General features: G+C 36.9%; 1 protein-coding gene across 5 annotated transcripts in view; it reads left to right on the top strand.

The window, feature by feature from the left end:
* Positions 1-90: 90 nt before the first annotated feature.
* Positions 91-14,906, top strand: part of pdzrn4 (PDZ domain containing ring finger 4) — a 90,167-nt gene continuing 75,351 nt past the window's right edge. For 3 of the 5 annotated variants that reach the window (XM_055191430.2, XM_073868730.1, XM_055191425.2), the window contains exons 1-2: positions 91-350; positions 471-545. The gene's annotated coding sequence lies outside the window, so the exon portion shown is untranslated. The remainder of the gene's footprint in view (positions 351-470; positions 546-14,906) is intronic. The other 2 variants (XM_055191431.2, XM_073868736.1) reach the window with 1 other exon arrangement.

Here is a 14,906-nt window from a genome sequence, read left to right as displayed (position 1 = left end):
AATTCAGACAGTAAACGCCGGAAGGGTTGCAAGAGTCGCCTTCTTGTGTCGAGACGCGGGAGTTCATTTGGCACGCGCCTGACAGTGACGTTGTGAGAGGCAAAAACTATTAATTATACAAATTTAATTCATACTAAATTTATTAGAATGTTTTTAATAGTTGTTAGTTCTTATTTTAAAGATATAAGAAAATGACGGTGGATAAAAAACAGTAGTTTTACTCAATGTCGATGACGCATTTAAACCGTGCAGCGTCCTAATCTCACGCGCATGACGGAACTGGACAGTCCATCAACACATCGCTTGAATCAAGAAGAGTGAGTTTCACTGTATTTATTTAACTAAAAAAGGTTAGTCTACTTGTTATTATCCAAATGTATACCAAATTACAGTGTTTACACTTCACACATCCGCATGTGAACACTAACATTATTTGTTTTATTTTTGAAACACAAACTCTTGACAAACAGAAGCATTGATGACAGGACACATCCAGCAGATGTCAGCAAAACACTGACCGAAACAACCCCAACGCATCTTATCAGGTAGTTCATAATGTAATTGTTGTAAGGCAGTAAAGAGCTGTTTCCTGCAAAATACAACAATAGAAATCTAATGGTTGCAATGGGAATTTAACTGGATTTTAATGGATATGTGTTGGATTCTGTTTATGGTACGCTATCTGGCGGCTGGGAACCAATACAGCGCCATTAAATCCTATACACTTACATCAAGAAATTTTGAAAAAGGTTTTAATGGTAAAAAGCTGATGTTTTCTTAATAGTATTAATAATCATATATAGCAATAGAAAGCATTAAAATTTGTATTGTTTTTTTTCTCTCAGGGTTATTTAACAACTTTTAAGTTGCTATCATGTTAAGATAGCTGCTTTGTGATTTGCATAAATAAGCCATATTTACATACTGTATATATTTAATGTATATGCTAGTTTATTTTATTTTTTTGGCCAAATGTAAAGTGTCTTTACTGTTCATTCACAGACCTTTTTACCTAGTTTAGGCCAGGTTACCAAACGCATTGATGCATGTGTCTGCATAACAGAACTGATTCTATCTGTCACATTACAGAGAAACATTGGTTCGTATGTGCACTATAAACTCTTCACGCTTCACAGCTCGCATCTTCCCTCGTCCCTCATTGGTCGAAGTGTGCGCACTTCTGAATGGCTGTGGATGAGAAGCCACTAATTACACATCATCATTAAGACTCTTAATGAACCAGCACTGGCAGGGACATAGCAACATAGCACACAGATTTACACAACTGCTGGTCAACTTGTGCCGATGTAATGATTATAGATACTCTGGCTCTTGTTTTTGAGGCAAAGGTGAGGATACGTTTTCATGGTCGTGTTGTTTCCACACTTTCACAAGCCGTTTCTCCGACTCGGCTGTCTGACACGTACAGCAGCCGCTATTTCAAAATGTCTGTCATTCACCTTCGTCTCTTATTGACTACAGCGAAAGTACTTATGTAATCATCCCAGTTTAAATCTTAAATAATGACTCTGGGCCGGATCCGTGCCGAACTTGGCAGCTCCGGTGTGGGTTTGATGCGGATCCGGCCCGGGGTCGACATAACACATATTTACTTAAACAATACTGGGGGACATAAAACTTAAATATAACTGAGATCTTACACTGTATGAATGGGAATGTGTGTGTCAGATAAGTGTATTTGCTGAGAGCGCTTAATCCAAAATCTGACAACTCTTGTGATGGATAAAATGAGTCTATGGAGAAAGTGATAATTTCTATCTGTCTGTCTCTGTTTTTCCTTCCTGTCTCTTCATTAAAAATCTGTTAGTATGTTTACTGCCTTCATATCTCCTTCCGTCCTTATCTTATTTCCTTCCTTTATTATTCCCTTCCTTCCAGTCTTGATTGGCATGGCTCCCGACTCCCGAGTCTTTTGACCATTATAGAAAAACATCACATTTGCATTTTTCATGACACCAATGTGACCAACCAATAAGAGTGAGGAGCTGGGATCAAAAGTGATGTCCCTATCAATGGCTACAAATGGACTTTATGTAGATCAGGCCATTCATCTGTGCCGCATACATTTTAAGTTTCGGCAGTAAGTACATTGTACGTTATTTAGGGCGGCCATTATAGCCGAGAGGGAGGATGTGATGTATTTTCGTAGAACGGGGATGTTGGACAATAAGTCTGGCCTGCCTCTTGCTTAGTAGGGAGCATGCAAAACAGGCCGTATTAGCAGTGACAGACCATCATAAATCACTATGTGTGTGGCAGGGCATGTGGTTATCTACGAAGAGTGGGGACTCATGCGTTTATGTAACGTATACAATTCTCCAGGGCCAGTTTGATGCAAGTTGTCATTCGTAATACACACCAGAGCATTACGGTGCCGGTCGGATCCCCTGTAGTTTTATTGGTTTGGCAGGGGGGGCGCCGTATATGTCCGTAATTGCTGGTCGCGTAGACGTTTTTATTGGATTGTTTGCGCAGCGTTTCGTACGCATCCCACGGTGCTCTGCTCTCCACGACATAGGATCTTCTAAAAGCATTTCTCACCCTTAATGCGACAAATTTGAAAAAGAAGCCTTTGTCGAACCAAATGTGTTGCGTAAATTCATTTAACTTGTGAGTCTGAGCTCCGTAGCGTTGATCGATTGCGTTTTATAGCCCACAACAGAACCACACCTCCTTGACGGATAATACCATGGTTTAAGTGTGCTTGGTGTGCAATTGCTTTTCAAATCTTTCTTTTGGCTTGTCAGCACTTTGCCAGCATGCGGCCTGCCGCGAGACCCTTTACTACTTTTGGCTCTTACTACTAAATCTCAGTTTTTCACCCCCTACCCTGCAAAGCTTGGCAAGATGGAGAGCAATCAACGCCATCATCTCCATCATCCCTCGGTTTAATTAAGGATTACGACAATTCTGAAATTACATCTGAGCCGCTGATAATATCCAGCCCAAAGCATCAACAGCCAAGCTCAGATCATTTCGTTTGAGTTCATCATCGGAGTCAAGACTCGGGTCAACATCAAAAGGGCAATATCCAGGGGTGGTTTGGCAATCGTTTATCACATTTCGGTGACCCTAGGGGTAAAGCATCTTTTCATGGTACTATTACCTCTTTCTCAAAAACACAGTGCTGGTGGCAAAGTCGATGTCCAATTAGGCGCTTTTCCATTTGTTTCCACTAAAAAAGAAATCTGACATTGACATTGGCGGCTTATCTGCTGGTCTTAAACCAAAAATTAGAGCTGCAAGATATATTAAATTATGTTAAATATCGCAAATGTGCATAGTGCAAAATGTACGGTTTGCTATAAATGGGAGGTTTTCAAACTTTTTGTCAGCCAAAACCCCCCTGAGATTTTAAGTTCTGTAAATGCTTCAATAATCGAAGAGCACATTCGCATGTTTACCATCAACACAATTTTTTTTAATTCGTTTTTAAGTTTTTATCAGTAAAGTCTTTTAGTTACTGGTAATTTTCTTTTATTGGTACAAACGTATCTCGAGAACAGAGTTCTCAGTTATATATTGATATATTGTATATAGTGTAGTGTAATAGTCACACGTCTACATTCGGAATAATTAAAATAAGCAAATGGTATGTTTTGGTAATATGTCTTTTATTTAGATTTTTTAATTAAAAATAATTTATATAATAATAAAATAATAATTTTATGATTTAATTGTAATAAATTCATCGTTTTTATCAGCTCCTGAACCCCCTGCAATTTCCTTGCATACCACCAGGGGTTTTCGAACACCAGTTTCTTACACCCGGCACGATGTGACGCCACACTGCAAAAAATTATTTTCAAGAAAAAAAATCTTAGTATTTTTGTCTTTTTTTAGTAAAAAATATGCTTTTTTTTAAGATGCTTTTTTTGATGAGCAAAACGACCGAAGAAAATAAGTCTAGATTTTAGACTAAAATATCAAATTTAAGTGATTTTGTGCATAAAACAAGCAAAAAAATCTGTCAAATTGCATTTTTCTTGAATTTAATGTTTAAGAAAATTTTTCAAGATTTTTTTGTGTATACTGTGTACACTTTAGTCATTTCATTGTTAAAATTTACAGCGAAACCCTCTCAGTGCATGCAAGCAAGTGCACAAAGTCGACCTGGCGTTTATTGCATTCTGACAATACTGCAGTTTTTCTAAATGATGTGAGGCCGGGATTTGAAGCAAAGTTATATGATTAACATATAGTACATATAGAAAACATTTGGTTAATATTATTCATATTTTTGACGGAGGTGACTATTGCATCAGACCATGAACACTAAATTGGCTCTATAACTGAATGATTTTAAAGGTGCCAAAGAATGCATTGAAATAATCTGTTAAATTGTTCTCTGATATCTACATAGAAGATATGTGGCTTTATTAAGTGCAAAATTATTCAGATATGGTTTTAAAGCAACACTAAAGACTTTTTGCTCTTTGCTCCCCCCTACAGGTTATAAGCGAAATTGTCCATTACCACTGTCGTGAATACTGCAGCATAGCTGGCTCTGATTGTAGGTCTGCCGTAAAGCAAGTTTTTGTAGTTTTCACTCGAACTACAGGACCGCAACCCGATGGTTGGAAACTTCTTTAGTGCGGTTTAAAGGGCTGCAAAGCGAATGTGAAAGTGCCATTCACCCTGTTTTGAATGGATGAACCACTGAAACTTTTTTGGAAACGTTATTTTAAGGTAAAAAAAAACTCTTTAGTGTTGCTTTAAATGTCCATTTACAACCCTAGGATTTGTTCTTAGAATGAAATGGTCTATTATTACCTTATTTGAAAGGGTCATGAATAATAATGTTGAGCTCTGCTCTGATTGGCTGTTTATTAGAGCAGCTCCTTCAGTAGCTCTCTCTGTGTGTAAACAGATCTTATGTTTGAGTTTGTATTATACAAAGATACAGATTTTGAGGAATAATCAATTGTTTATAGCTTGTTAATGGACGTTTCTGAGTGGAAAGTTTTATGTAACAATAACGTCAATCACCCTAAACGTCAGCATAAAGCATTAAGTAGCAGTTAGTAGCACTAACTCGGCAGTCACAGCTTCGGTTTTAGCATTGTAACAACATTTTACTTAATTTAATGTGTCATTTAATGTTGGGGGCGTACATCTCGACTGTAACGTAAGTTAGTATTATGTTGAGATTGGTTTGTTTTACCAGCGATCTTTTGCAATGTTTCCTACAGCTGGACTTTAAAATATTTCCTTTAAACTAGGTTTAGGACTTGCACAATGTTTGTTTTCGGGCAGGTTATGAAAGAGTAAGTATGAACTGAGCACCGGGCCCAGCGGGAGCATCATTTTAGCAGAAAGTTCAGGTCTGCTGCACTGTATGTGATTGTTGAAACGGTCACTGTCCCTCATCTTGTAGCTTCTCACCAAGTGGGTTTTCACATTTTCACCTCGCGATCTCTCTCCGATGCCGTGTGTGTGTTCTGAGTCCTGTCTCGCACAGCACAGGTCTGCTCATGTCCTGCTGGGAACAGAATGATGTTCTCAATACCTCGGTCCTGAGAGAGAGAGAGAGAGAGAGAGAGAGAGAGAGAGAGAGAGAAAATAACCTGGGAGCATTACAGTGAATATGTCTGTTTTGTATTCTATGGTCAGGTTTGGTTTTAAACACACAGGTCCAAATATATATACCGTAAGGGGATTGTTCAAGTAAACATTAAAATTTTACCATCATTTAATTTTGTCTAAGCTGTTTATTGGAATGATACGGTTGCCGAAAAAGCACAACTGTCCATATATCATTGTGCGCTGCTGTAACTATTGTGACTGAAAATAAAGTCATTACTCATTGAAAATCTTCCTGTATGACATAAAAAGGATACCGATTTGGTACGGCTCACTCGCGTATGAGTAACGCTGACAGATTTTTCTGTTTTCGGTGAACTGTTCCTTGAAGATATCTAGACTTAATTTCTGTCTCATGTCAAAATGTCGCCCCCCCTTTTGGAATGATTTAAGTTGAGGTTGACCCAAAACGTCAGCGTGTGCATTTAAATTGACATTTTCTGTCAGAAGCGGCTAATTCGTGCAGTCTCCACCTTATCTCATCGTATTAAGAGAGTCTTTGACAGTGAAAAGTATGTGGGAGAGCTACAGGACGTCTCATCACTCTTCTAAAGTGACAGGAAACAAGATGGCAGCAGTGACAGTCTGAAAGCAGCATGTGACGGAGACCGTACGACAGAGATGTCACTTAAATTTATCACTTTGAGCCCAGACACACTAACTGAACTTACAGTAATTGTGTGTTTTATACACTTTTAGAGAAAATGGTTCAAATGAGTATCCCAGCTGTCACTGGGGCAGTACATTTTTCGTGGGCATTGGCATTTCTTACTAATATTAATGACATGCTTTCACTTGTATTTTATTTGTAACATTTCTGAAACCATTTTGTAATATTTAGTTTGTTTGCCGTAACAAAAGGCGTTTTCTCCTAGGCAGTCTTCTCCTATACAACAATAATTACACCAACACATAGATTAACAAAAGATGTTAATTTTATTAATTTGTAGTAATCAACATCTTTAAAATTCATATGATTGCGAGGAACAGATCCAATTTCAGCCCTTAATCCAGCGATCTTGATCCCAGTTCTCATTAGTGATCATAAACGTCAAATCTCGTGTTCGTTATGAATTTAAATTCAAATATTGTGCCTCAAGAAGATCTACGACACATTGCTTTATGACATCGATATCAAACGCTCATTGGCTCTGACGTGCTACGTCACAGATTTGCGAAATTGTCCTTTTCAGTCGATGTACTTTTGAAATTTGAAATGCGCCCCTTAAAATGTGCTTTAGAAATTTCGCAATAAATAACTTATTGTGGTTACACTCGTCTGTCTGTTATGTTTTTTTTTTTTTTTAACAGTACATGATTTTAATAAACCTTTTTGGGTAGTTTTAGTAGTAGGACTGTATGAGTGGCTTAAAATATTTTTAAAGGGGATATATAAGGAAAATCTGACTTTTTCCATGTTTAAGTGTTATAATTGGTTCCCCAGTTCTTTTATTAACCTAGAAAATGTGAAAAAGGACAACCCAGTAACTTAGTTTTGGTAAACCATTCTCTGCAAGCATGTGAAAAAATAGGTAATTGAAATTTGGCTCCCCTTGTGATGTCATAAGGGGATAATACAGTACCACCCCTTAATCTGCACTATCCAACCACGACACTGCCATTTAGGGCAGAGATCAGCTCATTTGCATTTACGGGGATACACCCAAAACAACACATTTTTGCTCAAACCTACAAAGTAGCAATTTTAATATTTAATAATAAATTATCGATATGGTATTTTGAGCTAAAACTTCACATATGTACTGTGGGGACACCAAAGATTTATTTGACATCTTAAAAAAGTCTTTTGAAATGTCCCCTTTTAATGCTGTATTGTTACTAAAATGTACCTACACATTTCTGTTCGTTACGTTGCATAATATTAAAAGAATACATTACCTTTGGGTTTCGGGTAAAGTTTGGGGTAGGGTTAGGTGGTAACATTATCGATAAATTGGTTAAAAGGAAATTATACAGCAATCTTTATGGTATAAAAGATTTGATTTAGTTTGTTTATGAAATCATTTTAAACATTGTTGTGATTATTTAAATTAAATCTTTGCAAGGTTTACCTGGCAGTAAATATTAATACATATAACACACATTTAAAAGTAATCCGATACTGTCTCGTTTATACAGGGGCTGCAGCTCCCCCTTGTGTTTTTTAAAAAGATGTGCAATCATTGTGGTGATCTGAAATCATCACGATGAGGTCAAACAATCACGATGAGATGATTATTTAATCATTGTTTGATCATAGATCAAACATGCATTTTAGTCTGGGACTAGGATAAGCACTGTCTGGGAAACCGCCCCATAATATCTTTAATCTAAGTCTGAGTCTTAGACTTCCATTGTGAGTACATTATCCAATGTATTCTTAATTATTTAATCGTTTATCTTTGAATTGCTAATAGGTTAATTTAGCGAAAAGACTTCTATTTACCAAAATACACACATAGCACACCTATGAGGCATGTATTTATTCAGTGTGTTGAATTTTGCAGATGTTTTGGCTATTGCACGGAAAAATCTCCTAAACCATCACCTAATTGAGACGGATGCATTTTTAACGACCAAGCAGCCTCTGTTGGATCTCATCTGCTGCAGAAGACATTAAAATATGCCCACAAAGTGAACAGCACTAATAAGCTGCACTGTGGTAAGAACCGCCCTCACGGTACATCTCTCCCATCAGCCCTGTCTAATGATGCTGGGTGTGCCATCTCTGTGGTTCTCTTTGTTTGAAGACAAGACACCCGGAGGCTGTGTAGGTGTACATGCACGTATACAGTATAGTATCCATGCTTATTTGTGTCGGAGAGAGGAGGATTATTAATTTTTAGTGTCGGATCAATGAGATACTGACTCTAAGCTGTGGTGTCACATCCACCCAATTAATTATATTGGTAGGAATAGGACTAATTCTATGGGAATTTCTTACAAAGATGTATAATTGGGTCTTGTGTTGACCACTGTCTGTTTCTTAAGAGCACAACTGTGGCTGGAGGTCTATTAGGAGAATGTGATTTGACTCGAAGCACACAAATTAAATTAAAGCAGTACTGTTTGTCCATTACTTTACGTTCATTGTTTTGAGCTTTTAAAACAGTTGCTTTCTCAGTGTGGAGTCACTTAAATTAGGTTAGAGAATAGATTAGAGACTTATGATTGCAATTAGGACTTTGTTTTTAATTAACAAGCCTTCTCAGTTGAAGGTAAATTAGCGTTTTAGGCATTGGCAAGCTCCTGATGTGAGGATTGTACCACAAGTTGGGCAATATTGTGCTTTTTTCTTCATCCCTATACTGTATGCTTTCATAATGTATAATACACTCATAATTCAGTAGGTAAGAAAGAGATAATGTACAGCTAGCCAGTTGTTATCGCAGAATAAATCTTGACAGGATGATCAGGACCCTGTTGCGAAGCAGAGAGATATTGTATCACTGTTTAGGGATTTATTTGCGATAACATGGCTACTTGCCACATGAACACAAAATATGAAAATATGGCTGCGTCCGAAATGGCATACTGTGACAGTAGACCTGAATTAGTTGAAGTACCTACTCATGGACTGTTAAAACAGTAGGTACTGTATAGTATGGATAGTACGAATGAATTCTGATGTACTACATCTGCCATGTTGATACATCACGTGACATACATCGTCATAAGTTAGTCGTTAACTGAAATTATATTAAACAAGCGGAATTTAAACACGAGGGACAACTGTTTAATATATGTGTTTGCATTTGAATAGAGCTGCATTTCCACTTTCCATTTTTTAATAAAACAGCGCCCCTCTACTGGGGGATCATGGGATAGAAGTGTCCATCAAATGAACACTTCTGGATCTTGCCTGAAGTAGTATGTCATCCAAGTACTTTTCTTCCACTGTTGTTCGAATACTATGAATTCGGACATACTACTCATCTAGCCTACTGCTTTTCGCCTACTATATTAGTAGGTGTTTCGGATGCAGCCTATGAATTGCAATCCTTCCACGAGGAAACCTCATTTTCAAACATGCATTTGCTTTAATCACATTTGTTTTATTAATTATACATATTTATATTGAATTTATTTGTAAGTATTGAGTTCCAACAATTTGACATGACTTGCTGTAACTGGATGAGGCGTGAGATGGTTGTCGTCTTGGAAAAACAAACCTCGGAATGTTGCCAGAATTAAGCATTCCAGAGTGCTGTAAAATAAAATTTAAACGCAATCAAACTCATAATTCATAAACGAATAGTTTTCAAGTAGTCACATTAAATGGGTCCAAAATATCCCGGACGAGCCCCCATTTAATTGACGGATAACCTTCATAGAATTGGCAATGATAAAATGCACTGCAATAGCTCATTGAAAGGGTTCATCCACATTTTTTGGAGAAAATTATACACACTGATTGGCAAAATGTTGACTAAAGGCCGAAGTATGGTCCATTTTTTACACATACGCGAGGGTCAGCATACAGTGCGCGTATGTGCATGATTATTTTTTTGTCATCAGAAGAATGCATTGCGTGGAGGAGTATGTAGCCAGGAGATGCATTGCATTTTGGCCCAAAGCGCATGCACCAAATGTCTGTGTACACGTACAAGTCAAATAAAGTATACAACTAAAGGCTGTGAGTTTGACCTTGTGTGTACTTTTGCGTGCACATAAAAAAGTCATCGCGTTCCCTGCTCTAGATTACTCGTGGGATTTAACTTTGCATCATGCAAATTTTTCGCTTGAGTTGAATATGAAGAGTTTGTTTCCAAAGCGCAATAAATCCATTTTGACAAATTTCGGTAAAAACGTGTTTTCTATACCAAGAAAGTGACAAGATGAAAAACACAATTTTCTGTTACAAACTTTTACATAGCATCTTTAGATTATAAAAACATAAAAAAATCAAATCCATAACTTGATTTTCAAAGATTTATTATAAAAACGAATTATTTTTTCCACAAAATGCAATAAATCCATGACAGTTTTTATTTAAAAATGCTATAAATCTATTAAATCAATGTATAAATGTGCATTCATCTTTACCATTTATATTTATTTAGTTGTATACAATGATTAAAAAATAAACATTAATGGCATTAACCAAAACCCTTACTTTGTTATATTAAGAACACTGTCATTGGAGCGGTTATACTTGACGTCGTCTATACTTGACGTCGTCTCTTTACATTTTTCACAGCGATCAGCTGTAAAATGTTTTGGTCCTGCTCGATTTTCGTTGACTTTGAGTAAAATAATGTTACGTTTTTCATAAGATCCTCTGGGGTCAATGTGTTAGCATGAGAAGCTTAATGCTGCCGGGAGAACAAGCACCCCGAGTGCCTCTCGCGGAAATTATTAGATGTTGATGGCTTACGTTTCTTTCCCGTCACAGAAAACCATCACAGTTTTATCAATGCAATTTAAGCATTGTTTTGTTTTGTTTTTTGATCACGAAGTTGACAGAATAACACAGCGGATATTGGATTTTGCGTAAAATTAAGAATTTACTTTTAACTCATTCACCGCCAGCCTTTTTGAGAAAAGTTGCCCACCTGCATTTTTGTGATTTTAACAAAATTTTCACAAAATTACTTGCAGGAAAAATCATTTTCTATAAATATATAAACATACAAATTATATTAAATTAAAGAACACACCCTCTGCTTTCAAACAATCAATAAACAAACAAACAAACAAACAAAATGGGGAAAAAACGTTTCATTATATATTTACTTTTTCTACTTAATTTAACCACTGAAATATGGATATTTCTCTTCAAAAATACAACATTTTGAGCAAAAAGCTTAAAAAATTGCGTTTTTGTAAAGGAATTTATGTTAGAGATCAGACTCAGAATGACTATCAAACATAAAAGGCAGTTAAAATAACCATTAAATCTTTTTAACTTCCGTTTTTGATAAATTCGATTTGGCGCCATCTGGTGGATAAGAGCGGTATTACACTTTCACTTTGAAATTCGTCCAAAAAGGCATATTTATCAGTTAAATATGAACTCATAAATGACGAGATAACTCGTCAATGGCGGTGAATGAGTTAAATACTGACCTGATATAATACTGATTTTGTCAGTAACTAATTTTTTTCAAAGATGGTGTTTACCACGTTTTGGAACCAAACTCTTCATATTTTTAACTTGCGCACAGCCGCGTTTAAGAGACAATAGCGTGTGCTTTCGCAGCAATCGTGCTGTCCTATTCGCATCATTCGAATTGCCACTACACGAGTTTGGGTCTTTGCATTGACTTTGTATGTAATCTACTTGCGCAAACCGTTGAATTCGAATTAAGTGTGTGTATACCCCATTAGTTACCATATTACTACTGTATATAAATGCTAGTACACACTGCCCAAAGAAAACAAAGTAGGGTCAACAAATAATCCTGTTCTACATCTTACTAAATCAAACAGGCAGTTTGTGACATGTTGGTGCACTGTGAACCAGTCCTGAACTACATCCCTTTTGCTTCATTGGTCATTTGTGATGCCACTGAAGTGTACCCACATTTTGCTTCAATGATCATAATTGTTTTTGAAGTAACAATCTCTTCACCGTTCCACTGTTACACCAGCAAAAAGAAAAATACTTTCTCGCAGTCCCTCTTCTACCCTTTTGTCTGGCCAGAAAGTGTGTATTTTTTACTGTGAACATCACAGAAGCCTCCAGAGATAGCGTGAAGCTTTATGAAGGATGTTCTCGGTTCAAACAGACCGCGAAAATAGCAGGAAATCGACCCCTGTGGAAGACTGATGAGACCTAAGGGAAAAGATGAATGTTGTACAGGGTTAGCTAATAAAGCGCTGTGAGCCTTTTCTGGATCATATCTGTCATCACAAAGATGCTTTACTGTCTGTGGATTGCACAGAGCCCCTTATACACACCCAGGTCAGAACCTTATAGGTCAGTACTTACCACTTTCCAACATGATGCCATGGTAATGAGCATTAAAATACCATTTCCCCAGTGAATCTGCCTGTAATCTGAGCTATTTCACTACAAAAAGAAAAATAACTCAAAATCTCTCTGGATCCAAATAATTTTGCATTTTAGGAAACCACCTCTGCTTGGAGGACGAATAACGACTTTCCTAAAAGCACAGTAATCGAATCTGTTCCTCTTTAAGTAATGCTTTTGCAATCTGTAACATTTAATTTTAGCCACAGGCGGCGGAAAGCATTAGATATTCGTATTCAAGTATTCATGGTTGCATATGTGATTTTCCAGGCCGTGATCGTCAGCGGAATAGAGATGAATGTGGCAGTGCATGCTGGGATGTGTTGATTCCGCTGAAGGCTTTGGAAAGCCAAAGGGTGTTTTTCTTTATGGCAAGAGCAGAAAGCTGTTCAGAAAAGAATGTGAGAATATATATCTTGTGTTGTATACACCGTGTGTTGACTACTTAAAGTATATGAAACAGTATGTATTATACAACGATGAATGTTTAATGTATTATTGGTACTTTGTCGGTACGTGTCGCTGCCACTGAAGTGAAGTAGGAGCACTTTTTTTCCCTTCGTAAATCATGCAACGGTGAAACCATTGCCCAACTATTTCTGCAATTAGAATCAAATGGAAAAGACTGCAGATTAAAATAATTAAATAAGATTTTTTTAATTATAGATAAGCAAAATGCAAAATTTAGAGCGCTCATTATTTCCGAGTGCGTGACTATTTTTCTCGATTTATTGGAGCGTAACGGATATCTTTAGTCTCCGGTGCGCCTTCATCCAAGAACTTGGAGTGAAAAATGGTGAAGTAGATCATTAACCTTAATGAGATGAGTTAATTGAGCTTAATCAGTCAAGGAAAAGGAGAGCCAGAGACGCAGAGCTTTGGGTTCAAGTTAAGCTCTTATCATCAATGTCAGCCAGGACTTTATAATGCACGCTTTACTATACAGTCCCGCTGCTTTATTTGATATATAAATCAGTTTGCATATGTATATCTGTCCTCGATTTATAGTGAGCTATATCAGTCGGACAATTACGACCCCTCTAAACTTTGAAATAGTTTTCTTTTTATGTTTGCCATTAACGTTTTTATGAGGACGTAAAGATGCCAATATTATTCTAGACCGGCTTAGAAAGTGCTTTTTTGTTTATATTACTCCAAGATTACAGTATAAAATTATGTTTTGTAGTATCGGTCATATAACGAGTTATATGCATATTTCACTGTTATATGATTACAGTAAGCCATTCTCAGTGTATGGATATCTGAGATGCGCAACTGTGTCAGGACTGTGCCTTTTGTGTTTAACCTACTCTCAGATTTGTACTTAGCATTCATCTAGATGCGTCATCCCACAATAGCTTTGTGATTTAGTAAGGTTGTTTGTTACAGTAGCAATAAAAAGTACTAGAAATTTGTAAATTTCTACACTACACTACTACATGTATATGATATTGATATTAATATAAAAAATTACTGTATTGTGACAGCATTAAACAGAGCTTTAAGTCCCTGTGAACAGGAAGCTGCGATCGACTTCCGTATTGTGAGGAATTTCTGAGTAAAACAAAATTGAGGAAAAAACTTGAGGTAAATAGTGGGTGTGGTTTGTGTTTCCACAGTAAATTGATTGGATAAAGAAAAGAAGGACTTTCATTCAGAAATAGAACAAACAGCAGACTGACATCTGGGGGGGCGGGGTTAATAGATGCTCTGCCCACCCCGTCAAACTGATGTCACGGATCGCAATTGATCTGTGATCCGTACGGATCACGACCCACGGTTCAGCTCGCATGCGATTCGAGAATTAATAGGCAAATTTAAATTGAAAACGTGCAAATGAACTTTCCCAAAGGCTTGCAAATGTTAACATTCAAGTGATTTTAAACAATTTAACCATAAAAGGCGCTAAAGTAAGCGGCTTTCTGTACGCACAGACGCATATGTGGTTGAATGTGTCTGGTCCAACTCAATCGACTGTTTATGCTGTGCCGTTTGGAATTCGCCCACCGTCTGTGTGTGCGCACGCGTTTAAGTGCACTCAAAAGCGCACACAGGGAGAGAAGCGTTTCAAAAAGCAAGCGAATATAAAATCTTTCTGTTCTTGACAGGGTGCATGCAAACAAAATGATCTCCAAAGTATTCTTTTTCTAATAAAATCATTTGATTATGTCTAAAGTATATGTATAGACGGTTTCAGCAGTAACAACATAAAAAAGCGTCTTCCGGTAAACTCCACTAAGATAATTAACAACAAAGTACTTTAAACGTAGTTTATTTATATAACAAGCAAAATAAACAACACGTAGATTACTTAGGAAACCAAAAC

Source organism: Misgurnus anguillicaudatus, chromosome 1, assembly GCF_027580225.2.
Source record: "Misgurnus anguillicaudatus chromosome 1, ASM2758022v2, whole genome shotgun sequence".
NCBI classification, from domain to species: Eukaryota; Metazoa; Chordata; class Actinopteri; order Cypriniformes; family Cobitidae; genus Misgurnus; species Misgurnus anguillicaudatus.
Note: the sequence above shows the minus strand (reverse complement) of the source record. Positions and strands in the feature narration are given on the sequence as shown.